The following is a 26,295-nucleotide window of genomic DNA, read 5'->3' on the forward strand; positions in this document are numbered from 1 at the left end:
GACATTGAAGAGCGTCTAGTGGAGGAGGTCCGGAGGTGTGTGGGAGGCAAGCCGACAGAGGTAAATAAACACACGTGGACTTCTTCTTCCCAGAAATGGGGTAGGCTTCTCTGAGCATGTCTTCCGTTGCGCCACCTACTGTTTGGCGGTGAATTGTTTTCAGACGGACGGTCATCGGAAAAGCATAAATCAAGAAGAGTCCGTGGTATCCGTGCCTCCCTCTCTGCGACACGGATACGTAGAAGCATAATGGAGCCTTCACTCACACCTGGTTTCTGCTGCCTTGTCCTTTGTGTCCTCCTCCTGTCAAACTTCTAGTCCAGAGAGGCAGAAGTTCAGTGAGTGGTGTCGTGACCCACAAGCCAAAGAGCAAGGAATTCATTCAAACGGCTGATATCACTGATTTGGATCCTTGAAACCAGAGGAACAGGATGAACTAGAATCAAATGAGCCTCTAGCTCTTTCTGGAACAATCATCTCTCACATGAAGCTAAATCAAACCACCAGGAACAGTTGGATCAGATCAGACCAACACGTTCACATCATCTTCTCTAAAGACATCACAGCTGAAAACAGGAGAATGTGCCTTAAATCCTCCAAACTAATAAAGTGACACATTAACGGGACTCGTCTCTCGGGGTCGTCCACCGCTGAGGTTTGAGGAGACACAGCAGCCGAGTCCCTGAGGCCAAAGAATCTATTGCTTCTTCATATTAAGAGTAAATCAGATCATGTTTCCCAAAGTGGGACAAAGTCTACTAGTTGTTTCTGACCTCAGACTAATAATCATGTCCCGTGACAGAACGCCATCCTGGGTATACTCGCCACCGCCAGCGTGGCTGCGTGTTCCAGCCCCCAGGAAGAAATTAGGAGGTTTCAGGTCAAATTTTAAAATAGAAATTTACAGACACAAAGTTTATATTCTGTTCTTTGTGTACGTGTCAGGAAAAGTTTCAACAATACGACATGAATAGAATCCAGCAGTCAACTGGGTTGTTTGATTCAGGCAAAGTCAATCTCTCCTAACTCTTTTTACTGTATAATTGTATATTATATATATTTAAAGGTAGAATGCAAACATTTAGAATGTGAAAAAGATATTTTTTAGGGCCCGAGCACAGACATCAAAGGTGTCTGGTGAGACCCTATTGAAATTGTAAGGATTATTATTATTATTATTATTATTATTATTATTATTATTATTATTATTATTCAGGCAAATGAATTGGCTTTTTGAGGGCTTTAACATGCTCAACTTCTTACCAAAATTTGCAGAAAGTTAGAAAGTGGTGAAAATTTTTCTAGCTCAGTAAAAATTTAAGGCCACAGAATTGGCCTCATAAAGAAAACAAACTAGGTCAGCACAAAAGGTCACTATGACATTTAGAATCAAAATATGCATATTTTGAAATAACTTAGAATTCATAGTTTTTTTTAGGTCATACCACATGATATCCAAATGTGGCAACTACATACCAGCTGTGAAAAAGGTTATTTTTTTCCAAATTTGAGAGAGAGTTACAAACCTGTTGCTGCTTCCATGGGTCCTTGTTATCTTTGACTCTCCTCTATTTGATTCTTATGTTTGTCAAATGATGTGATGTTTTCTCAAACTGTTTAATGATAAATACGTTCACGTCAAAGAACAAACTATTTAAGGCCAAATAGAGTAAACAATAAAATAATAAAGTAGAATGTCACTCGGTTGGATGCATCCAAACTTATCGTTCTTCCTCGACCCAAAACTACATCCGTCCACCAAGACTCACAATATCTGTCCAGTAGTTTCTGTGAAATCCTGCTGACAAACAAACTATCAAATAAATAGACAGAAAAAACTACATGAAAACATTAAAATACAACATTAGCAGCGTCGGACTGTTGCTTTCCTTTGTGTATGAATCACTGCTGCTTTGTTTGTCATCATATCTTTAGTTTTCCACACTTTCACACAGAAGTATTTGTGATTTCTGAATCCATGAATAAGATGTGAACATGCACAAACCACAACCTGGATGTTGGATCTTGTAAAATACGTTGTAATCTTTGTTTTGATAATTTAAAAGTCTAGTTATTCAGTTGAAGGACGCACAGAGATACAAGGAAGCTTTGCTGGAGTTTGTATCTGTAATAAAATCAGAGGTACTGTATAACTTTCAGAAAGCAGCGGTGAATCCAAACCACCAGTGAACGGAAGCGTCTGAGCTGTGGATGTTCGGCAGCAGCTCCATCAGTCATCTCCCGTTTTATGAACCCTGCGAGGGCCAATCAAAACACGCTTCCGCTCTGGAAATCTGCTCTGCGATCGGAGGCCGGAGGCGGCCAATGACAAATCATCTTCTGTATCTGGCGTCTGTCTCTGTCTCCTAAAGACAGTGAGGGATTTGTCTCCATCGCCCCTTTATGCCGGGGATGACACGTTGTCATTTCGGGCTAGCAGGTGGCCCTTTTGTCTGTGATGATCTATTGATTTGCTTCTGTCCTCCTCTGGCTTGATTTCTCATTCTCCCACTCGTCTCTGTTGTTCACCCTCATCATCGCCTGGAGAGAGGACGGAGGGACAAACAGCCGCAGCCGGCAACGAGGCACAAAGGCAGAAAGACGGGAAGAAAGGAAGGTGGAGGCAGAGTCCCACTCTTCACTGGCTGCAGAATTCATGCTTCACTGATGAGAAGTGTTTGAGAAATCTTACATTTTCGAGGTTTGGCTTTTACTTGTAATGGTAACGGTGAGAATAATAAGGTGGTGAAAGCTTCATGATATGAAAATCAACATCTGGACAGATGACAAAACAGGTAAAGATCGGTGTGAGAGAAACCAACAGTTGGTTGAAGTCAGATCTGTGCTTCCAGCCTCAGAGGTTTTACAGTTTTACCTAAAAGACTTCTTCTTTCACCGCTGAGTCATTATTCATCATTTGCAAATCTAAAGTGTCTTGACAGAGAACGATTACCTAGAGATTGATGGTGTTTTTCCCCCCCCATTAGAACAAAGTCATGTTATCGAACAGCAGCACGTGGTGTCGGACCTCAACTTCAACTTTTAAAAACTCAACTAAAGGCTCATTTCATTCTGCCTTTATGTACAAAAAGAGATTTGTCGGATGTGATCAAACTATCAGCTACACTTTCCCCTAACGATTCCCAGTGGTACTGCTCCATTTCATCTGTTTTATCCGTATCTGTTCCACACAAATCTAAGACAGACATCATTGCTGCCATCCGCATACATGTAGATGTTGGTCTTTTCTTGTTAATCATAGTTCAGGTGCCGGGGAAGTCAGTCTTTAAATATAACTGATGATATCGATCTTACTATTTAGAGAAACAAACCTTAAACAATATCTATCAATAATATCTGTCTCACTGAAAGTCAGACAACTGAGATGGAGACAGATGGTAAAAATCAATCCAACTGTCTCAATACAGTCATCAATCACAAAGCTGCACATCCTCATTATTACTGTGACTTCAGCTCCACATGGTCAAATAATAGGGATATGATACATGATATATGATATATGACATATGACATATGATGTGATATATGATTTAAGCTCTCACCTGGAGGCCCATGTAGTTTGGCTTTCTTCACTGAAAGACAAAAAGAGAAAACACAGACAATGTTAGAAACAGACACACAATGGTACTCACAGTATACTAACTATATATATAATATATAGATAGATAGATAGATAGAGTACTTTATTCATCCCCGAAGGGAAATTAAGTTGTCATAGCAGCCGGTATATTTGAATACAATTAAATACAATACAATACAATAGAATAAAATTAAAAGGTAGAAAGAATAAAAAAACAGAAGCACAAGATAAAAATACAATAAAATAGGTAGATAAGGTGCATTGGCAAGATGATGGTAAAAGTACTGATGATATGATGGTAATGGTATTGTTAGACAGTATATAAGTATAGTACAGTATATATAGTATATAATATAACATAATATATATTTATATATGATAGTAATTATACCAATATAAAAGCAGTATATGGTAATAATGGCAGCAACAGTATATATAATAATAATAGTAATGGTGATATAATAATAGTAATTATAACATGTACACATAAATAAATATGTGTATATAGACTTATGTAAACAAGAATATACAGAGAGTATGATATGATACATAGTAGAAGTATGAATATGAATATAAGTATTTGACTATACAATAGGTAATATAATATACTATGAATCTAAGAATATGTATACAGAGTGTGCAAAAGACAATATTATTGTATAAAATGATATATAATATCAATATGGTTTATATGCACACATATCACATATGATGTGAAGTAAGTGTATAAGGAGCGGTTGTACAGGTACACAGTGCAGGAGACATGTTTAGTGCAGTTCTGTGATGGTGGCTCTGACAGAGGTAGATGAGTTGAACAGTCTTATTGCAGTTGGGAGGAATGATTTCCTGTATCGTTCCTTAGAGCAGCGGGGTTGAATGAGTCTGTGGCTGAAGCTGCTCCTTAGCTTGTCCAGTGTTTTGTAGAGGGGGTGAGAGGGATGGTCCATGATTGCCAGCAGTTTTGCCAGCATCCTGTCCTCCACCACCTCCTCCAGGGTGACCAGCTTAGAGCCAACCACAGACTCTGCCTTCCTGATGAGTTTTTTCAGTCTGTTGGCGTCCTTTGCCTTGATGCCCGCACCCCAGGACACCACAGCAAAGAAGATGGTGCTCGCCACAACAGACTGATAGAACATCTGCAGCATCTTGTTGCAGACGTGGAAGGACCTGAGCCTCCTCAGGAAGTAAAGCCGGCTCAGGCCCTTCTTGTAGACGGCCTGTGTGTTGGTGGACCAGTCCAGTTTATTGTCCAGAGTGACACCCAGGTACTTGTATGCAGAATATATATGTATATTTCTTATTTATGAAATTTTGATGAAATCTCTTTTTCAGTGGGATGAACTGGATTTAACCCCAAGCCAGTTTTTTGTGAGTGTTCTTTCGTTCATGTTTCCTGTTTACTCACTGAACTAAACTGAAACCAGGCAAAGAGAAGAAGACAGAAGATTTTAAATTGTAAATGAGAAATTCATTAGACTTTTAACTTTGTGGTAAAAAAGAAAAGTGACAGTTCGCACCTACAACTTGAAAAACAGTTTGAAATGTCAGATATTCTGCATTTTGGTTCAGCGACCAAGAAACTAGAGAGAAGCTGGAAGATATGTACAATAGAGTATAAGAGACTTTTTTCTATATGACGACTGTGAACACTGATATAGAACCAGATAAACAAATGGCAGATATATCAAATAAACAAAAAGATATATCAAATAGAACCTGACTTCATGATGCAGCTGCAAAACAAGTCAAAAGTTGTTTTTCAACAGCAAACAAAACTCATAAAGATGCAAATTCTATTCATGAACAGAGCTCTTAGTTTGGCTTGTTGGACTTTATTAACTATAATATCCTTTAATATTGAAAAGAACTGACACAAAGAGATTAAGGCTTTTATAACTAATGTGAGTCATTATTTTCACTGATTATTAACATATAAAAGAATGTGTCTGGATTGTGTAGTTCATGTGGTTAAAATGTGTTCTGTGTAAATCAACACAAAGAGTGGACACAGTCCATTAACCCTCAGACACCAGCCACTGGTCGGACTCATTAGTGACACGATGGTGAATGTTTCACTCTGTGGGCGAAGGAAGGATGCAAGTGAACCAGGAAACATTCAGTAAATCTGTGTTTCTAAGGACTTCAACTTTCAAGAAAAAACACCAAATATGTTGATGTCTCTGTCCTAGAAGATGATAGTAAATCTTTGGGGTGTGAGTTTTAATTGCAAAAAGATGTACTTAATGTCATTAGCGTTGTTGGCCGACTTGATTAATCAACACGTTAATCAAGAACAGTTTGATAATGAAAATAATCATTAGAAAATTCTAAGAAGGTGTAAACCTACTTGGCAATAAATCCTTTCTGATTCTGATTCTGAATAATCTGTTATTTGCAACCCATCAAGATTTTCTGTTAAAACATCAATATCACTGCAAAGGAAGTTACAATTTGGCCTAAACTGTCTTGTGCTACATGCTGTAGACTCGATATGCTCTATGCTACACAAAAAATATCAAATAAATCAGTACAAATCTATTAAAATGGCAGCAGAGACTTATTGACGTCTTTTTTCTGCAATAACTAATGCTTGGTTTAAGAAAATAATGTGAAACTAATGTGAAGAGACAAGATATTTATGTTCCAATTGCACAGATTTACATTTACACGTATTTCTTCAAAAGAGAAGGAATGACCAAAAACTAAAGTTGGGGAACGATTAACACTGTACACGTAACAGCCATTCAACCAAAAGAATCAACAACAATATTGTGTGTTGTATAAACAAATCTTAAAGTAATACTGAACACCAGCAGCAGCGAGATCTGCAGCACAGAATGTCCTGAAATGCCAGAGTGTCTTAAAATGTCAATGTGTCGAGCTTCGGGCTAAAAAGTCTCCGGCATTGATCTGCAATGCAATTAACACCCGAGGAAATGTGTCACAGTCATTTTACCATGCAGCAGAATAAAGGTTTAATCCATCTGAAGGTAATTTGGTTTGTTTAAATCAAAGTTAAATGCATATTCTCATCCAGGCTGATCGATACGTCCACTCGATCACTGTGCGTCCGGACGAGACAGACAGACACGGAGGACAATACGCAGAGAGACACAGAGATCGTTAACTGGTCGTTTGTCTCGTGGCCGTCGCCGCCGCTCGCCGTGTGTGTCACTCCAGCCGGGCGGCGCTGGCGGCGGCTCAGAGGTGAAGCCTGGTGACCTGATTGGTCCGGAGCCAACCGGGCTCTGACAACACCTGTGAGGGGCCTGACACCGTGAAAGAGACTAAAGAGAGGGAGGAAGAGGAAGAGGAGGAGGAGGAGGAAGGTTCTAGATAATATCAAAAAGGTGCATCTACTACAGGTTTGCTATTAGAGGTTTAAACCTTCATCCACATGTGTCACATTCACCATTTTGTTGCTTTTCTAATTGTTTGGTTGCAAATATTGTTCAGTTGAACATCATTTCAGCAACTTTTAATATAGCAGCCTCTTTCATTGAAGGCTGCTGAAATCAAAAAGCACTCAGTGGAGCACACACCTCCCCCGATAAGTCTCAACAACACTACACACGATCACCTACTTCTTATATGCAAGTAAAAAGGAAGCGTTCTATGATTAATATGTCATAAAACAAGTTAAAGACAGTTATAGAGAATAAAAATCCTGCATTGGCCCCTTTAATGTGCATCTGCACCAGAGCTCAATGTGTTCTTCAGTTCATTGCTCATAAAATAACTTCCTGCTCCTTGTGTTAAAACACAAAACAACAAAGCAGATTTAATGCTTTGCGAGTGTTGTATTGATGATTTACTTTCCTGCCGTGCATCGGGGACGTGAGTGAGAGAAGCTGCGTTAGAACCTGACGAGTTCCCCGGAGAGAAGCTGCTGAAGGACACTGATCTCCTCTGTTTGATGAAGTTTCAGTTCCAGGCACAAAGACTTTATGAGAATTAATGAAATTCTTTTATTTGTGTGGTTTCACTGATCCCAGGGCGGCAATTAATTGTTTTTGGTGAAGCACAGAAGTTGGAATCTGAGCGTCTCCACTGAATGTTCTGTGTCGAGATGTTTTACGAGCATCTTGGGAGGTTTTTAATCACAGCGGCATAAACCCGAGACTTTATGACATGTGTTCTGATCCATCGCTTTGCAAACAAGTAAATAAAGAGGACCGCTCCAGCATCTGTCAAAAAAAAACACCATTCAAGTGTAATTTTATTCTCAGCAAATAAAGAAAACACTGACAATCGGTGATGTTTAGTCAAATCCATCATAACTTTCAGCTGAAAGTTGAAGCACACGTCGTAAACGCCTCGGCTCGGATTTATCCTCCTGCGTTTGCCGGAGGGATCCTCACCGCTCTGGATCTCAGGAAACTCACTTTCTTTGCTTTCTCCCAGTAGAGGATCGATCTCTCTCCTGTGAAGTTCTTTCATCAGGACGGATGTAAGTTATGTAAAAAACATTGGATGACGGGTTTTTCCGTCATCCAATGTTTTTTAACACAGACACATAACTTACATCCGTCCTGATGAAAGAACTTCACAGGAGAGAGATCGATCCTCTACTGAGAGAAAGCATAGAAAGTGAGGATTGTAATGTCAGACCAGCGATGATCACTGGTGCCCAGAGGATCCTTCTTCTTCAGATCCAGAGCGGTGATGATCCCTCTGGAAAACGCAGGAGGATAAATCCGAGCCAAGGCGTTTACGACATGTGCTTCAACTTTGAGCTAAAAGTTATGATGGATTTTACTAAACATCAACGATTGTCAGTGTTTTCTTTTCGAAAAACTCACTTTCTTTGCTTTCTCTCAGTAGTGGATCGATCTCTCTCCTGTGAAGCTCTTTCATCAGGACGGACGTAAGTTATGTGTCTGTGTTAAAAAACATTGGATGACGGGTTTTTCGAGTTCGGACACGATGTCAGAATCTTCCCTGGTGGCTCATTTCTCCTCAAGTCAAGAGTAGTAACGGGAAATCCGGTGCCAATCAGAGAAAGTATTCAGACACAATCAGACGTGCGGCAAATGTCAAATGTCAAAATCAATTCTACTTAATGAATACAAACTTAATGAAGCAGCCGGCGACACACGGATACGTCTGAAATCTGAGGTGAGGCTCCGAGTATTTTACTGTATTAAACACTGAAACTATAATTTGTTGTTAAATTATTTTATCTGGGTTCTACTCATTAGGATATTTGTGAAGAGTTTTGCACTGATGTTTATTTGTATATTCAAGTTAAACATACTTTTAATTATAAAAAGTTAATAAATACAATTTCTTCCAGTTCGTCTGACCTTGCCGGGAGGTCAGAGGTCAACAGATAAACCATAATAAATCAACTGCTGCAGTAGAACATGCAGCGGGAGCTCGTTAGCGTGACTCTCCGCGAGTCGGAGGGAAGCATCAGAGAGGTCAGTGTCACATTTCAGAGCTGGAGCAGAGGTCAGCGTCTCTCCGGGCCGCGGCGAGGACGAGCCCCCGATCACAGGAAGCAGAGCAGGACAGACAGCGAACACGTGTCCCACGCACTGATCGCCGTGCTGCTGCTGGGATTATCTCTCCGAGCTAATGCCTTAAGCAGGGCTGAAACCGACCAGACCCCCGCTGCATTGTGCCGTGGACAAACAACAGAGAAACATGGTGGAGAGGAAACACTGAGGTTTCTCTCTTCGGACGAGCGAAGGGAACTTTCCACCTGAAGCTGAATCCAAAGCTTTTGTTCCCTGAATGACGTCGAGACGCTGAGAGAAAGGAGGGAGGAGATTTGGGGCAAACAACAGACTGATGCTCGCATGACGAGTCACGGATTAGATTAAACCTGCTGCTGCAGAAATATTATGTCATATGCACATGTGTAATGACGCTGCAGTACAGAGGGATGATTCTGTGACATTAGAAAAATCGCATCTCAGCAGACTTCCTGCGCAGAGCTCGTTCACAGATTCAACACACAGACGCACAATGAACAACCAGTCTCTCACACACACACACTTTACAAAGATTTATAATTATTTTTAACAATTTTGTTCTGATATTCATCATTTTGACCAGGATTCAGTTTTGATGACACTGTGATCAGCAAACTGGTGTAAAAGTCTCAGATCTGCTTATGTGCTCCGAACAACCTGCTCATAGATATTAACATACACTTGATTTTTATAAATAAAGACTTTTATGCATATCTCCCCGTCTCATAATGTCCTAGTTTCTTCCTTGGCCCAAACCCGATGCTTCCAACAAGTTTCGATAAAATCGGTTCTGTAGTTTGTGCGTGAAAACAAACAAAAAGTAATTACAACACAACCTCCTCTGTAGGTGAAATAAAAGGATGAAATGTGTTTAACAGCACAACTCAACAACAACAAATCAACTTTAGTTAATTAGATCACAGTGTTCGTTGCTTCTGTTAGTATATTGTGGACTCATATCTCTATTTGACAGTTGTGTCGACAACCTGATCTATAAAATGCCGTTAAGTTCATGATATTGTACACATCGTTCTTCTCACCGTACACAACTCATGTCCAGATTCAACACAAAGCTTCCGGCCGTCGATAGAGACGATACCTTGAGCCTGACGTTGAAGAACTAATGACAGTTGACAGGATAACAAAGCCAAAGTGATCATATGTCATTTCCACTGTACGCTGATGACACTCTGCTCTTCATCAGATTGAAGCCACTTAATGGCTCCTGCGGCGGTTCTGGTTTGATCTCTTTGAAGTGACATGTGAAAGTGCAGCTTTGAAGCTCAGCAGTAGAAAGAAACCGCTCAGGGGTAAATTAGTGATCTTCCTGAGCCGCTGGTGGACGCTGAGCGAGGCTGAGAGACGACACACCGGTTCTACGCTGCCTTTGTCCAAATATGTCAGAGATTCTACTGGATTTCTGCCCTGGATGGTTTATATTAATGATAAAAATCTGTGTAAAGTTTAAAACCAGAGTACGAAGCAGAGCAGCGTCTTCGTTTCCTCCTTGTTTAGTGAAACTTTTTGCAGGGCGACTACTGAGTGCACAGGTTAACATTTTAGTGTTTAGTGTGTCTCTTATTCACAGCCTGACAAAAACAAGACAATATTCTCCATATTTATGCGTCAGATTCAGCGGAGCCATCATATCGTCCATGTAGTTTATATCGTGTTTATGCATTGACCTCACTGTACGTACACAAGCAAAAGAAGCAGAGGAAGAACCTTCGCCACATGATTGTTCTTATTACAGAAATATAAAAGTCAAAAGGAAGTGGTCCTATAGCTGAATTATTTGTCATAAAACTTTAAATCTTAGCTGTGTGTATCAGCACAATAGAAATAATACTAAACACAGTATGATATGAGTGAAAAAAAAGGCAACCTACAAATAAACATATTAAAATCTGTTAGATTCAGATTTTCATTTAGATCCATATCAAACTCTACACACTCAACACACACTAAAGTGATATTGTAAATCGAGATCTGTGCATTTTTCACTGTGTTGAAAGGTTAAGGAAAGTGGGGGGGGGGGGAAATCCCTTAATCTGCGCTTTAATCCACATCTACACCGAAAAGTAATGGATTCTATACCCAGACCCCGGAGATTGGTTTTGTGTAATCCTGTTAACAAACAAACCAACTAGAATGTCACTCGGTGGAGTTTAAACTTCCACCGGGGGCCGACTGACCCATCAACCACCAAGATGGCGCTGCGTGAGTGGCAGCCTGTTACAGCAGCTCTCACTTTTCGTACCTCTTTTAGTGTGTAAATAGTGTTTTTAGTGTATTTTTGTTCTGTATTTGTATTTTTATTTTTCTTATTTATTTTTTATTTTTTTACTCAGATCACTACTATGCACAATAATATTCAACACTTTACATCTATATTTATATCATGGTCACTTATAATGGTTACATTGCAATATTTATATTTCCATTATGCTATCTTGAAGTATTATTTATATTATGGTCACTTACTTTTTAATAATTTTTCTGTATCATGGTCACTACTGTTGCAATATTATACTTATAATATTTTTGTTTTCATTATCATTACAATAACACTTACATCTTTCCACTTTCTCCCCAGTACCTGCTTTTGCACAGTGTCTGTTTTGCAGGTTGTTTTTGTTTTTGTTTCTGTACTCTCATTATGTGTAGTTTAGTAGTGTATATATTTTGATCTTTTTTATTGTGCTTCGGCACTGTTATTTAAATTCTGTTTTTCTCTTATTTTGCTGTAACAAGTGAATTTCCCCGTTGTGTGGATAAATAAAGAAATCTAATCTAATCTAATTACACTCACTCATAGTGACGGCTGACTTTCTAAAATCATGATCCATTAATCATGAGCTGTGAAATCTCCTGGATCAACCCTGTTAATCAAGTTCACCCCAAAAATCCAATGGGTTCTTATACAACAAGATTCCGTCAAATCGGTTCAGTAGTTTTTGTGTAACCTGCTGACAAACTGTCACTCCAATGTGATGGTGCTGGTTTCGCTTTGCGTATTAATCATAGATCAAGTGAATATTCCTTATGGAGCAGCAGACTCATCCTGTGTTCACGCTCTCATTTCTCTCAGGTCCACTCACGCTCGCGACCTGCCACCCTCAGCGGGCAGGCGGCCGCCGAGTGGAGTCGTTACAGGAGGCCAGACGGTGGATTCTATTTTTAGCCCGAGTCCTTTGGACTGGCGGTGGGTTTGAGTGAGTGGAGGTTGGAAATCTGCTGGCCGTGTCATTAACACCCTCTCACTGCCATTAAAGGGCCGAGCCTGCAGACTCACCGGATGAGGCCGACACGGTAAATACGACTATTACAGATCTTTGCGTTGTGCGTCGGTCACGATGCACTGACGCAGGTGTGAGCTTCAGGGTTTCACATGTTTCTGTAACACTGGGGTCTGACGGTGAATTCAGGCAAGTTGAGGGCAAAACACTTGTGGCCGTTCTGAACTGAGTCAGAGACAGTGAGCAATCCAACATGGCCGCCAGGAGCACTGACCTAGCTCATCACACAGGGCCGGGTCTAGACAGGCATGTATGAGGGGGCAGCCACAAATCTTGAGGGGGCATTGTGCGTTATTATATTATTATTATTATAAATTGGGATTTAGTTTGAGGGGGCACAACATTTATTTGAGGGGACCAGGCCCCTTCTTGCCCCTGCCTAGACCCGGCCCTGTCATCACATATCAATCAAATTTTTGTATAGCCCACATTCACAAATAACAATTCGTCTCATAGGGCTTTCAGTGAGTACGTAACAAAAAAATATTACAGCAAAGAAAGGACGAAGACTTTTCATGGATATTCAGAAACTTCATCTGAGAGTAATTTTCCTCTGTCAACACAACCTACGTCAGGTCACAAAGTGATGAACCTTCGCCGCCCGTTCACTTCCAATCTGCGATGATTAAAACTCGTGACCACACTTGGCTTCAGTTTGCATAATCAGCCAAGACGGTGATGTAATACTTTGTTGTTAATGTTCTGCTGCACAAACACTGAAGAAACAACTGAAGTCACAGTAAATTAATCAAATTAAAAATGAGTCAACGGGATAATCAAATAATAATTACCATTTTTGAAAATTATAACCTAATTCTAATGCAATAAATGCAAAAACAATTCACTGGTTTATTTATGTCAGTAGAATTTATTCCACTGACTCTTTCTTGAGAGTTGTTAGCAGATGGGACCAAATTAAGAAAGTTGAATACATTTTTCTCAAAGATGTTTCTTGTCATTTTAGCTTCTTATCACACTGATGAGTTCATATTTCTCACATTTGATCTGAAACCTGGTGAAAGGTCATGATTGACAGCTGCACCGGCCCCACCCCCTCCCCCGACCACTATACTGTGCTGACAAACCGGTTTATCTGGGATATTTGTGCTTCATTCTGGACATGGGGGGGGGGGGGGGGAAGTGGAGACACATTGTCCATCTTTATTTACAATCTGAGATTTAAGAACAATGTTTCTGGAGTCAGATCACATGGATTCAAAATAGATTAAAAAAAAAGAACCTGTGGTCAGTGTTTCCCTGTGATCGGTCTGAGTCGAGACGAGAGGCCAGCAGCAGAGATTAGAGTGAGGAGAGGCGGTCAGGGGCGAGCGAGGCCGATACCAGGAAGTGGCATTATCATGGGGGGGGGGTGGGGGGAATGAGGAGGACGTGAAGACCCACGTGAGTCACAGCGCAACACAACACTCACGGATGCACATAAGCATAGACACACATTCACAGGGGAGCTCCAGCAGCAGATGGCCGGAGGATTATTCCCTCTCTATTCCCCCCCTCCCCTCCACCCCCCCGCCCTGGTCCCAGACAGGACGCTGCAGCTTTACTCGTGTCGGCCGAGCGCGGTGAGCCTCCGTCGGGCCGACCTGCTCCGTCCTCACCTTTCACATCTGGTGGCCTAAAAACAGGCTTTCACATTCCAGCAGCACGAGTCCACACTGAGACGCTACCTCACGTCAACACAATGACAATAACACAATGAGAATAACACAAGTTTCTATGTCGAGCTGCAGAAACGACAAAGAGTTTGAACTTTCAACTTATCGCAGTTTGATTCCTGCTGATTCCATTTCTTTACAGTAACCTGATTTAACACTAGGGACGGGAATCAGCAGGGACCTCCCGATACGATACTATCACGATACTTAGGTGGCGATACGATATGTATTGCGATTCTGTAAGTATTGCGATTCGATATTACGATTTCCTGGGATTTCTTTTTTTTTTTTTTTTTTTTTTTTTTAAATACTGGTCCACGGAAAAATGTTAAATCATTCCTTCAAATACAACACAGTCAAATTCACTTAGAGCTTTACCAGTTTTATTTCAAATATTAACATTAACTTAACGACTGCCGGGCAGCCGATAGAGAAAATAAATAAAAATGTGCCCTATTATTGTATAGCCCCTGTCAACTGCACACAAACTGACAGATTAAGAAATGTATGCCCTGCTACTTTTAAACAATAAATAAAAGGTCAATTAAATAGAATGAATAAAAGTTTACTTAAAATATAAACTTTGAAATAAACAAAAAGTAGGCTATTGTTGTTTGCATGTAGGCGATGCAAAGCTAGTGCTTGGGTATGTTTAGATTCTTGTGCAAAAACAAGAGCTGGTCAACATGCGCTGGGTTGATGTTGCTCCCCCCATATATCCCCCCCGGTATGAACCAATAAATATGTTTTAAAAAAAATCGATTTGGGAGGCAGCATGGCGATATAAAACCCAAAACACAAGAATCGCGATTTGTAACTGAATTGATTTTTCCCCCCATCCTTATTTAACACTCACAGAATTATGCAATGCCATTACATGCATTTATTCCACTGCTAATTGCCGTCCAGAAATAGCCGAGTGTGGGTACAGACAGATCTGTCAGAGACTACATGTGTCCTCCCGTCCTCTCGTCCTCTCGTCCTCTCTCGTCTGCAGGAGACTGGCAGCCACCATCCGGGCTCTGAGGGTCCTCCACGCGACCCGGGACAAGGAATGAGGAAAATGGATTTTTTGAAAAGCATCACGGCTCTCAAGGAACAAGAGAGCCACTCATCTGGTTTGTCTGCATTTCCCTCAAGTGAAAGTCTGGGTCTCTTTCATCAGGGAGAGAGCATCTGCCACGTCTGAGGGAAAGACCTCAACTCGGACTCGAACATATAATTGTGTCTCTGGTGTAGGAAGCTCAAAAAGCTTCTTTATGAACAGTCACTGTCCTCATGACATCATCAACATTAATACATTTTCCAAGTCAAAAAGAGACATAAGTAAACAAACTGATGTAACAAAGCCTTTTAGTGACCACACTACCTTCCCTCACTTTAAAGCAGATTTACTTCTCATCCTGCCTGTAAGGGGCAACAGATCTGAAATATATGTTGTATTATTAATAATCTTACAAAGAAATCACAGAGGATATGATTTGGAGAATCACGCGGTTGATAATCACTTCACAATTTGAATCTCGTATTAAAACCTGCAACCACTTATATTCTTTGGCCACGTGGGGTGAAGTTGTGGAAACATTTATTCACCAGAAACTTGTTTTTTTTGTCCAGAGCCATCTTGGTTTTTATGAAAGAATAAACAAACATATTTGGAGGAAGGACCTGCTCCCATTGGACGGTCTAGCTGTCAATCACACGGTATCCACGCCCCAATGCAAACGGTGCTTTATGGTCTATTTGTCTCTAAATCTTCAGAAGAAGACTTCTTAGGAAGATGTTTACTGATGTTATAAATCAAGTTTAAAGTCATTTTCTCGTTACTTCAACAGAAACAGCTTTGGCTTCACTTTCCAAACCAGAGTCTACTCCTGTTTTTTTAACAGATTATAGTTAATAACAGTTAATAACGGTCATTGGACGTCTTCCCCTGATCTCTCATCCTCGTTTCTGTCTCTCTCTCACTGTCACTATCTAATAAAGGCTAAAGGCTAAAAAACAAATCATCCAGTCGACACTGAGACAAGTTTCTTTAGAGAGGGACCAGTGAGGGAGTCAGCACCAATCCCTCTTCCCATCTTGTTAGTGAGATGAATGATTGGAGATGGTCTTGTCTCGTCCGGCTCCAGCTCCGAGTCTACATCTAAAAAACGAAGCTGTGAGAGGCTCGGGTACGAGTGGAGGACTCTCCGAAGCTTTTACTGTCACAGCTGAAACAGACTCATTCTCCATCGGTCTCTCTGCGAGATATGGAATTAAACGACAGCCTATTTCCTAATTCCACTTGGCTGAGCCTGTGCTTCACCCTATGAAACCCTGCAACCCTCAACCCTCCCCTCCACCCCCCTCCATCTCATCATTCTGTAATAGAGGAGTTGGGTGGCGGCGGTGGCGGCCGTCCAGCCTCCGGCGGCGCTCACACCTAAGATGAGAAATGGTCAGAAGCGATCAGTGGGAAACAATACGCCCGGGGCTGAGCGTGGGAGATTGGCAGACAATAGTTTGAATGGCGTGAAAATCAATCAGCGACTCTGCCAGAGACGAGCAATTTGTCTTCTGGACGGGAGCCAAGTGTGGTGAGGGGAAATGACGGCAAGGAGGGGAAATAATCTGTGTTTTTATTCTATTTTTAATGAACTAAACTTTTTTTTTTACAAACAACTTATTTATCATTTCAGTTAAAACATTACTTTTCTGCCGTTGCCCATTTATTCGCATTATTTGAACAGTGTTTTTTGCTTGAGGGCACATCAGAAGTCTCCAGATAAACCAGCATCTCTCAGGTTCCACTGATATTTACATGTCAGGAGAAACAGATGGAAGCGTTTTAGCCAGGATTCAATACACCTCTGTCGTCATGGTGAATGTGGAAGAACGACATCAGAAAACTTTCCCCTGAAATTAACGATATTTATAAATCAATTCAGGTTGTTTTTATTCATTGACTTTTGTCTGAGTTAATAATTATCCCCCATTTCATTTAATAATGTCTCTGTGGAGCTTGAGTTGTTCCTTTGAGCTTCGAGTTTACACGGTTCAATCACTTGTGACCAGGAAATACAGAATAAAACCCTAATGTACCAAACGTCAGCCAGAAACATTCATAAAACTTCATGAGTTCGTAGAGATTATCATCGGCCAGTTTCAAAGCTTTAAAAAGCCATAAACTGACAATTACATGTATAATATCATAGAGGGAAGCAGAAGATTATGATTTTGTTTTTTCATATCAACAAATCTTTGTTTCTTGTGAAATCGTTCATGTTCTAAAAATTTAAAACAAACGTCATAACAACAGATTCATATTCTTTTCAATTCTGGAGCTCGTTAATTACGAGGCCGGTAAATCCACATTGACGAGGAATGTGGATTTATCTGCCCATTCCTTGCATTGAATTCATAAAAGCATGTTCTGATGTCCAGAGGGAATGAGTTCACCTCAGTGCACGTGTGAATATGGAAGTTTTAAGAATTGTGAACAGTAGGATTTAAATCTACTCACGTTATGAAACCATAATTCAAAACAAAGTTACAGAGCAGTCAAACAAATAAAATGTGGTTTTGTGTTTATTTTCTCTCACGGAGCTGAATCCCAGTTCAGCTTTGCTTCCTTCACTTTCACACACTGCAGCTTCAGAACACACAGACTCACACAGACGCTCCAGCTTCAGAACACACAGACTCACACAGACTCACACAGAGCTACAGGCTGGAGATAAACACGGATCCTCCCACTATCCAGAGAGGAAGCTAAAGTATCCAGGATTCACCAGATTCACTTTGTCCATCTTTATATTACAGTCTTTGGATAAAATAAAAACCAATAACTGTGTATCAACAGTTATTCGGTTTGATGTGGATCCTTAACTCTGGTCACCAAGATGAGAGCCGAACTTTACACAGATGGAAAATGTTTATAAATGTGAAAACTTATTTTTTGCAATGTTGATTTCTGGTTATTTATCAGTCACAGTACAACAATACGACTTTTCTACTGGAGGAGAACAACTGAGTGTGGACTGTAACATAAAGCATTGATCAGATACACACTCCAAACAGTGTCTGTACCCACAATAACCTACACAGACACACACACACACTGTCACATCTCTAACCTGGAACCTAGACCACAGTCATCGCTTCCCTGACCTTTAACCTTACTCTAACCTCTTAACTTTAACCTGACCCTTAACTGAACACTTAACTGAACCCTGCTCTAACCTTAAAACATGTCTTCACCTTTAATTCATTGAATAAACATTGTATGGTTTTGTGTTTCGTCCCCATAAGGAAGTCAAATCCCCATAATGTCAACAAGTGTAATACCGCAACCACACACACACACAGTTACATACACAGACACACAGGTAGAAGTGTTTGTCTAGTTCTTGGTCAGTGACATTTAGAGCAACAGCTGAAAACTAAAGTTTATTTATTTCAAACATGCAACAAGTCAAATGAGTAATCTAAAACTTAAATTTACTTACAGTACTAATGTAAAAACTATAAACACGTCTCCTCACATTTTCTTATCCTAAACATTCCGGAGTGATTCCTCTGAGAAGTTGTGTTTTGTTTTTCTTGTGATATTGTTTTAAATGTCTGCAGCTGTGCAGAGATTGTTCCTCCTCAGACCCTCAGACCCTCAGACCCTCAGATTCTGGTCCTGTGTTGGGACCAGTGAGACTTGAACCTGCAGCTCTTACCTCGGACGCACAGCAGGGACATCTCGGCTCCTCTCCGGGCACCAGGAGCGGAGGAGCCTTCAGGGACCTTCAGCCCTGGAGCCTGTTGCACCGCAGTTCGTCTCTCACTCATTCATCCAGAGTCCTGCAGCTCCTCCGCCACAGAAACCAGGGGGCAGCCGGGAGGCAGGAGTGGGGGGGGGGGCACTCCGGGTCCAGGTTCCACTGATGACCGTCACCACCGCCTGAGAACCAGGGACTGAGGGAAACCACCGGTGGACTGGGGCGGCTCTAGTGCTGCGTTCAATGACTGGAGTAGAGCTGGGAATTAGGAGATGTCACCACAAGCGTCACAAGCGCTCAGATCATAAACTGAAGCCAGAAATACATGTGCATGGTGTTATGGGAGAGAAATAGGACCAGGCATAAGAGAACAACTTTTTATTCGAACTAAATATTGCATTCCAATAATAATATCAAGAATAATAATAATGCTGATGATAGAAATAATAACATCTTTCAAAACAGATGTTACAAAGTGTTTCGCAAAGATGGAAAAACAAAACATCAAAGGCAACAATAGCTATAACATTTAACATTCAAAGAGGAAATCCAAAGTTAGAGACAAGAAATAAAATGTAAACCTTAGAAACTTTAAAAAATCAAGATCAAACACAGGAGAAGCAGAAAAGAGAGATGATTAGTTTCAAGATTGATCTGCAGAATTCACAGGATCTGCAAAATAAAAGCAAACCCAAGAATTATGAAAAACCTAAAACACAACATGAAGGTTTTGGCAATAAAAATATACCATTACACCTTATTTCATAAGATCACAGTGATCATCAATCCTTTGATTTTGCCAAAATCCTTTTAGCTGGAGGAGACTCACGTGACTCGATCAGGAGGAATCTGGTGTTGGATTCTAAACATCTGGTAAAAAGATTGACATGATGCCACTTCCTGCACTTGAATGAGCTCCACATCATCTCTGAAGCATTTTGTAAAGTCACCCGATGGCTCAGTGACATGTCGGTGGAATATGAACGATGACGAGTAAATGAAACTTTACTAACTGGAGGATTGTGCGTGTCTCGTTACTTCCACCTGTTTCCAATCAACCTCTGAGCAGCAGAGAGCTGTGATTGGCTGTCGTGAGAAGGTTAAAACCCCTGCAGGGCTGGTTCCTCTCCACTGAGGCCTTCAGACGTGTGGTTGTTGAAGCTCAGCTGAAGTCAGATCGAGGTGTTTCAGTTTGTATTGGATCAAATCGCTGTCTGGAGCCATGGGACCTGTGAGAGGGTAACTGAGGTTTATTCTGTGCTGTGTTATTCTGGAAGAATTAAACGATAATCTTAAATTTAATGTGACTTTCATGTTTTATAGTGTGGTGCTTCTATGGCTGCTGGTTATTGGCCGGCTTCAAGCAAGAATAACATGTAAGAAAACAGGTCAATGTTAAGCTTCTATTAAAATTCGATCAAACCAGATAAGAGACGTGTATTGTTTCTCAACAGCGTCCAGTAAGGCCTTCGAGCCGGACATCCAGGCGCCAGGCAACCTGGCCTTTGGCTACAAGGTCCGTCCCCAGGCTCAGGCGCAGCAGATCTACCAGGTCCGTCCCCAGGCGCAGCAGGGACAGAGTTACCAGGTCCGTCCCCAGCCTCGGGCTCAGCCGCAGCAGGGACAGAGGTACCAGGTCCGTCCCCAGGCTCAGCCTCACGCACAGCAGATCTACCAGGTCCGTCCCCAGGCGCAGCAGGGACAGAGTTACAAGGTCCGTCCCCAGGCTCAGCCGCAGGCACAGCAGATCTACCAGGCCCGTCCCCAACCTCGGGCCCAGGTACAGCAGGGACAGAGCAACCAGGCCCGTCCCCAGCCGCAGGCACAGCAGATCTACCGGGCCCGTCCCCAGACTCAGCCGCAGGCGCAGCAGATCTATCAGGCCCGTCCCCAGGCGCAGCAGGGACAGAGTTACCAGGCCCATCCCCAGCCTCCGGCACAGCCGGGCCAGAGCTACCAGGCCCGTCCCCAGGGACAGCCGAGCCAGAGCAACCAGGGACAGCCGAGCCAGAGCAACCAGGCCCGTCCCCAGGGACAGCCGAGCCAGAGCAACCAGGCCCGTCCTCAGGCTCAGGCGCAGCAGGGCCAGAGCAACCAGGCCCGTCCCCAGGGACAGTCGAGCCAGAGCAACCAGGCCCGTCCCCAGGGACAGTCGAGCCAGAGCTACCAGGCCCGTCCCCAGGGACAGTCGAGCCAGAGCAACCAGGCCCGTCCCCAGGGACAGCCGAGCCAGAGTTACCAGGCCCAGCCTCAGGCGCAGAAGGGCCAGAGCTACCAGGCCCGTCCCCAGGGACAGAGCAGCCAGTCCCGTCCTCAGCCTCCGGCGCAGCAGGGCCAGAGTTACCAGACCCGTCCTCAGGGCCAGAGCAGCCAGGCCCGTCCCCCACCTCCTGTGCAGCAGGGCCAGAGCAGCCAGGCCCGTCCCCAGGGCCAGAGCAGCCAGGGCCAGAGCAGCCAGGCCCGTCCCCAGGGCCAGAGCAGCCAGGCCCGTCCCCAGGGCCAGAGCAGCCAGGCCCGTCCCCAGGGCCAGAGCAGCCAGGCCCGTCCCCAGGGACAGAGCAGCCAGGCCCGTCCCCAGGGACAGCCGAGCCAGAGTTACCAGGCCCGTCCCCAGGCTCAGGCGCCTCAGAGCTACCACACTACACCTGGTGCCAGGGATCAAACTAGGTTGGTTGAAATTGTAAATTTGGTCTAGTCTTTTTACATATCTACACTCATTGTCTTGTGAATTTCACTTTAGAGGGCAGGCGGCCAGTCTCAACTATTTTTTCAAAGGAGGAATGGGCTAAAGACTGAAATTGCGCATTATGCCTGCAGGGGTGAGTCTTAACTCCTGGTTTGAGGACATCTTCGATCTGTTCACTACACTTGATCAACTTGCACAAATTGTGGTGTTGACCCATGTAAAGTGCCTTGCTGATTAGGATTTCAAACTAATTGCTTGAATAATCTGTCCTTTCAGGTGCTGTAGGTGTTTCATCCAATGACGCATGTTGAACTGAAAGTGTACCATGTGTGTTATGAAAAATTAAAATAATTTTGGTATATTGGTGTGGAAATCTAACTTTAAACTGAGCTGAGAGTTCTCAAGGTACCAGATGAAGGTTGTTTTTATATCGGCTGTTTTCATGAGGAAGACCAAAGCAGTCGAGCCAATAGTTTGAACATGAGGTGATCTAGTAAAAAAGTGTTATATAGTGTTGTATATTCCATTTCTCAAAAATACAATCTTAATATTTAACAGTGTCCTTTGGATGAGTGATGGGGATTTTGTGACAAGACAAACTACAGGCCTCCTTTTAATCTGCAGTAACTGGTTTTGGCCTCTTGAGAACAATCCAAACAAGCTGTGAACATGAATGACACAACCTTAATGAATCTACACTTGGTTTTAAATGCAGTACGATGTTAGCACTTAGCATGTTGAGGCGCAGCACTACCTGGCTCTTTAATATGTAAATTTTTATTTGCTACCTTATACCCAAAGGGACATATGGACATAACTGTGGAGATCAGAACCAGGGAAGTGATGAGTCATTCTACTGAGTGGTAGTTTGCATCGGTGACATGGTAAAATGGATTTGGCTTGTACTGGGTAAACTTTGACTTTTCATTCAAATGAAAAGTCAGTTTTTAACTCATGACTTTAAGAAGCAGGTAGTAATGCAGTTGGTGCAAAACTAGGGGAATTGAATAATGAATCAGGTGACCAGAATATCACTGAATGCTAATTGCTAGTGTTGCTCAGTATTTGCTGTATTTATAAATAAAGTGTTCACTAACAATTTGGGCCAGTGTCTGTCGTGTTCAAAGCTGGTCTCTACTGCTCCCATGAGGCCAAAACAGGTAGTGCAGATTGAATGAGGCTTTACGACACAATGATCACATCAACTGTGCAAGAAGTGCAAAAACAAATTCAATGCATCGAGGGATTAGCTGAAATACCAACAGCACCTGAAACTACGAGGACCAGGAAGGTCATTGAGTTCATTCAGTTTCTGTACCAGACTTCTAAAGTGGACAAAACGTTTTTTGGCATCACCTGAAAACTGTCTGAATAAATGATCTGTGTGTATTGTTCCCTTTGTCTGCTGAGCATTAAGAGATAAGAAGGAAAAATATGATTGTTAAAGTTTGTGTTCCTCGCTGGTTTACACTGCCCCCCAGTGGCAGATAATGCAACTGCTGCACATCGGGTGGTTCAGATTACATCAGGCTCATCTGTTAGAGGAAATTAAAATTGTATTATGTGCAAGTTTAGCAGTAGACAACCATTTGAAGAATACCCACTTATTAATAAGACATTAACAAGTATGGAAAACAACAAAGCATGACTTATGCATGAATAAATAAGTTTTCAGATCTAGTATAGAGACGTTTATAGTATAGAGAATCTGTATTTGAGTTATAAATGTGCAGCTTTTGCTTCCTTTTCCATAAGAAGCATAATCCTTCTGTCCTCAGCTGCTGCAAAAATCATACAAATCTACAAATGTGACGACATTTAACTCAAATTACAACTGATTTTCCACTTATAGGGAAATAAAACTCCATAAAGTTATTCACACCGCTTGTGTTTTTATAACAAGAGATGACAAATGATTTGAAACTGTTTCTGGAATATGCAGCATTATGACAAATTCTGAAAATTGTCTATTCAATCACTGAGAACCTTTTCTTTGTGCTGGTAAATCTGGTCACAAATCTCTGTCAGTGATTTAGGCGCTTTATCACTTTTACTACTAGAATCAAGTTATTAAAATATATCTGGAAGGCATCATTTCAATCTTCTATTTCCTTTTACCTTAAAATAGTCGACACACTAGAGACCAGGTCAAAATAAATATTAAATCAGAATTTGTACTTGCTCAAAAGAGTAGATTCCTCGAGGCAACGTGAAATCATCTGTCTGTTGTGAAAGATTTATTTGAAATAAGTGACAATCTGGACAATGAAAACTGTATATGATTAGTAATAAATGATTCAGCAACTCAAGACTAAAGACAATTAAAAAAATGTTGTTCAGCGAAGTAGAGGAAACATATAAACGCTTCAGTGCAAATATATGATAATAACATATTATATACTATACTAATACTATGATAATAAGTATTGTTATCATCAGTACTATAAGTACTAGTTGTCGTCGTAGTAGTAGATGAAATAGTAGTATAATTTGTATTATTGTTATTATCCCTATGAGTGTAATCATAATGATAAACATTATTCTTAGTAGTAGTAACTAGTTGTAGTCGTAGGAGTAGATTAAGTTTTAATAATAATATTATCATCATTAGTATAATAATAAAAACAAAAATATTATGAATTGTAACTATTATTATTAGTATTAGTAAAAGTGTTATGATTGTGATTACTATCTTAATTATGTTTAATATGATGATGATTATAATTACTAATCATTATAATGTGATCATGCTGATAACGATGATGCTTATTATCACATTAAGCTGGATTCCCTGTCTGTGATGATGAGAGCCATCATCTCATTGACTCGGGTCAGACTCGGTTAGATAACCCGGTGATCGGAGCTCTGACACCGGCCTGAGACTCAGTGACCTCAGGCTGACGTGTCGCTGGGTCCAGCCCCTCATCTTCCTCCTCCTCCTCCTCCTCCTCTTCCTCCTCCTCCTCATGCTGCGGTGTTCAGGCTGCTCTGTTAGTCTCTCCCGTGGATCCTGGACTGTATCTGCAGCTCGGACATGTCGTCCACCCCCCCCCGGTGGATCTCCACCTGCCACGAGGTGAGAGCTTCCATCTCGTTTCAATCTCACATCTGATCTGAGGACGTTTCAAAAACCAGAGGAAAAAAAAACCCCAGTGACGCCTCATCTCCGTTTGATGTTTGCCGTCATGTTGCTACTTTGACTTGTATCATCTTGTATCAGCGGTGAGTCAGCGGTGAGTCAGCGGTGAGGGGGTGTGATGAGATGTGATGTGATGTTATGTCTTTGATGCGTTGTTTTATTCATCGCTGTGACACAAAGGCTGCGGGGACATCAGCGGTGTTTGCTCGGTGGCTCTGCGGGGGAAAGGTTCACAGACTCCGGGTGAACACAGAGGACAGGACCGTGGTATCAACACACATGATTCACTTCATTATTACACTGAAGCGGTTCATCGTTATATCCGCTGCGGCCTGTTCCACCGTTAGTTCACCATATTGATCTCAAATCGGCAGAAACAACAGCTCCACTGTCAAGTCACAGTACGTGAGAAACACCACTTCCGTTTGACATCTACAAAATAAAAGTGTGGCTATGATGTTGAGCGATGGGCTTTGATTTTACTCCTAAACATGTTTTCTAAAAAACGTCCCTTCAGTAAAACAGCCACAAAACACAAGATGTTTTGATTTGTTTTTTATATTTTTACTTTGAATGATGTCGGTTGAAAACACGTTCAGAATGTGGTCCATTGTGAACGTATTGGTTTTTGTGCTGATGCACACTCCCAGGCTTTTATTGTGAAGGCTGTGTGGCTGCACTTCCTGTTGTTGCCTTGCTGTTTCATGCTGTTTGGTGTCTTGAGCTCCATCACAACATGGTGGAGAAGCAGGTTGGGCCACTGACACAAGCAGCCGGGCCTACAGCATCGAACCGTGAGTTCTGCACCTAAATGTGTGAATTATCTATGTTTTATTATAAATGGGATTTACTGTGTGGTCTCTCAGTGACATCCTTTATATTCAGGGATGTTTCCTTTTATTTCTGCTGAACCTGTCTCACGATTATTATCTGACTGTAGCAGATATTTGTATTTGTGTTTATTATCGAGTTGTATATGACATTAGACGTAAATAATTGACAAGCAGGAGGTGGTTTTCTGACCCTGTGCAGTTAGAGATGATGGTATTGATCATCTCAGCTGAGAAGCAGAGAGAATAGTTATTTTCCTATTATGTTATTGTTATTGTATTTTACAGACTGAATTAGTCCACACCCGACTTATTTCTGGAGAATTATTATCAACCCTTACTTCCCATAGCAGCAGATAGAATGGATACGTGGAGCTCTTCCTATGAGACAACAATACTAAAGATCTTATTGTGTTGTTGTTAAATGTGATTTTTATGGTTTTTATCAGTAGTGGCAGTAACAGTAGTAAGTCAAACTTGTGACTAGTACTTACAGTAGCACAGGTTTACTTACAGTGGCACAGGTTTACTTACAGTAGCACAGGTTTAATGTTTAACTGGAATCGTCTCTGGCTTTGTTTGTTCGTTCTACACATGACCTCTGTCCTGACGTTTATGCACAGAGACACACGTTTCCCTTTTGCAAACATTACTATTCATCTGCAGAGGGTTTGTTTTGCTGCTGGAATTTAAAGCAACACAGTAACAGCCACTGCTGCGTCAGACAGACGATTGATATTTATCATCAAGCAGCTGATTGAACATGTGCCAAAGATTGAAGGTAACCGGAGGAGGACAGATGCATGATGCACTTCTGTCTGTTCAGATTCAAACGT

The 26,295-nt window shown here is 41.7% G+C and overlaps 1 protein-coding gene across 2 annotated transcripts in view; it reads left to right on the forward strand.

The window, feature by feature from the left end:
• The first annotated feature begins 24,472 nt into the window (after positions 1-24,472).
• rusc2 (RUN and SH3 domain containing 2) overlaps positions 24,473-26,295 on the forward strand; it is a 35,076-nt gene continuing 33,253 nt past the window's right edge. Inside the window, exon 1 of one of the 2 annotated variants that reach the window (XM_061070982.1) lies at positions 24,473-24,566. The gene's annotated coding sequence lies outside the window, so the exon portion shown is untranslated. Of the gene's footprint in view, positions 24,567-25,367; positions 25,424-26,295 lie in introns of those variants that run through there. The other variant, XM_061070981.1, reaches the window with a different exon arrangement.

Source organism: Limanda limanda, chromosome 5, assembly GCF_963576545.1.
Source record: "Limanda limanda chromosome 5, fLimLim1.1, whole genome shotgun sequence".
Classification (NCBI taxonomy): Eukaryota; Metazoa; Chordata; class Actinopteri; order Pleuronectiformes; family Pleuronectidae; genus Limanda; species Limanda limanda.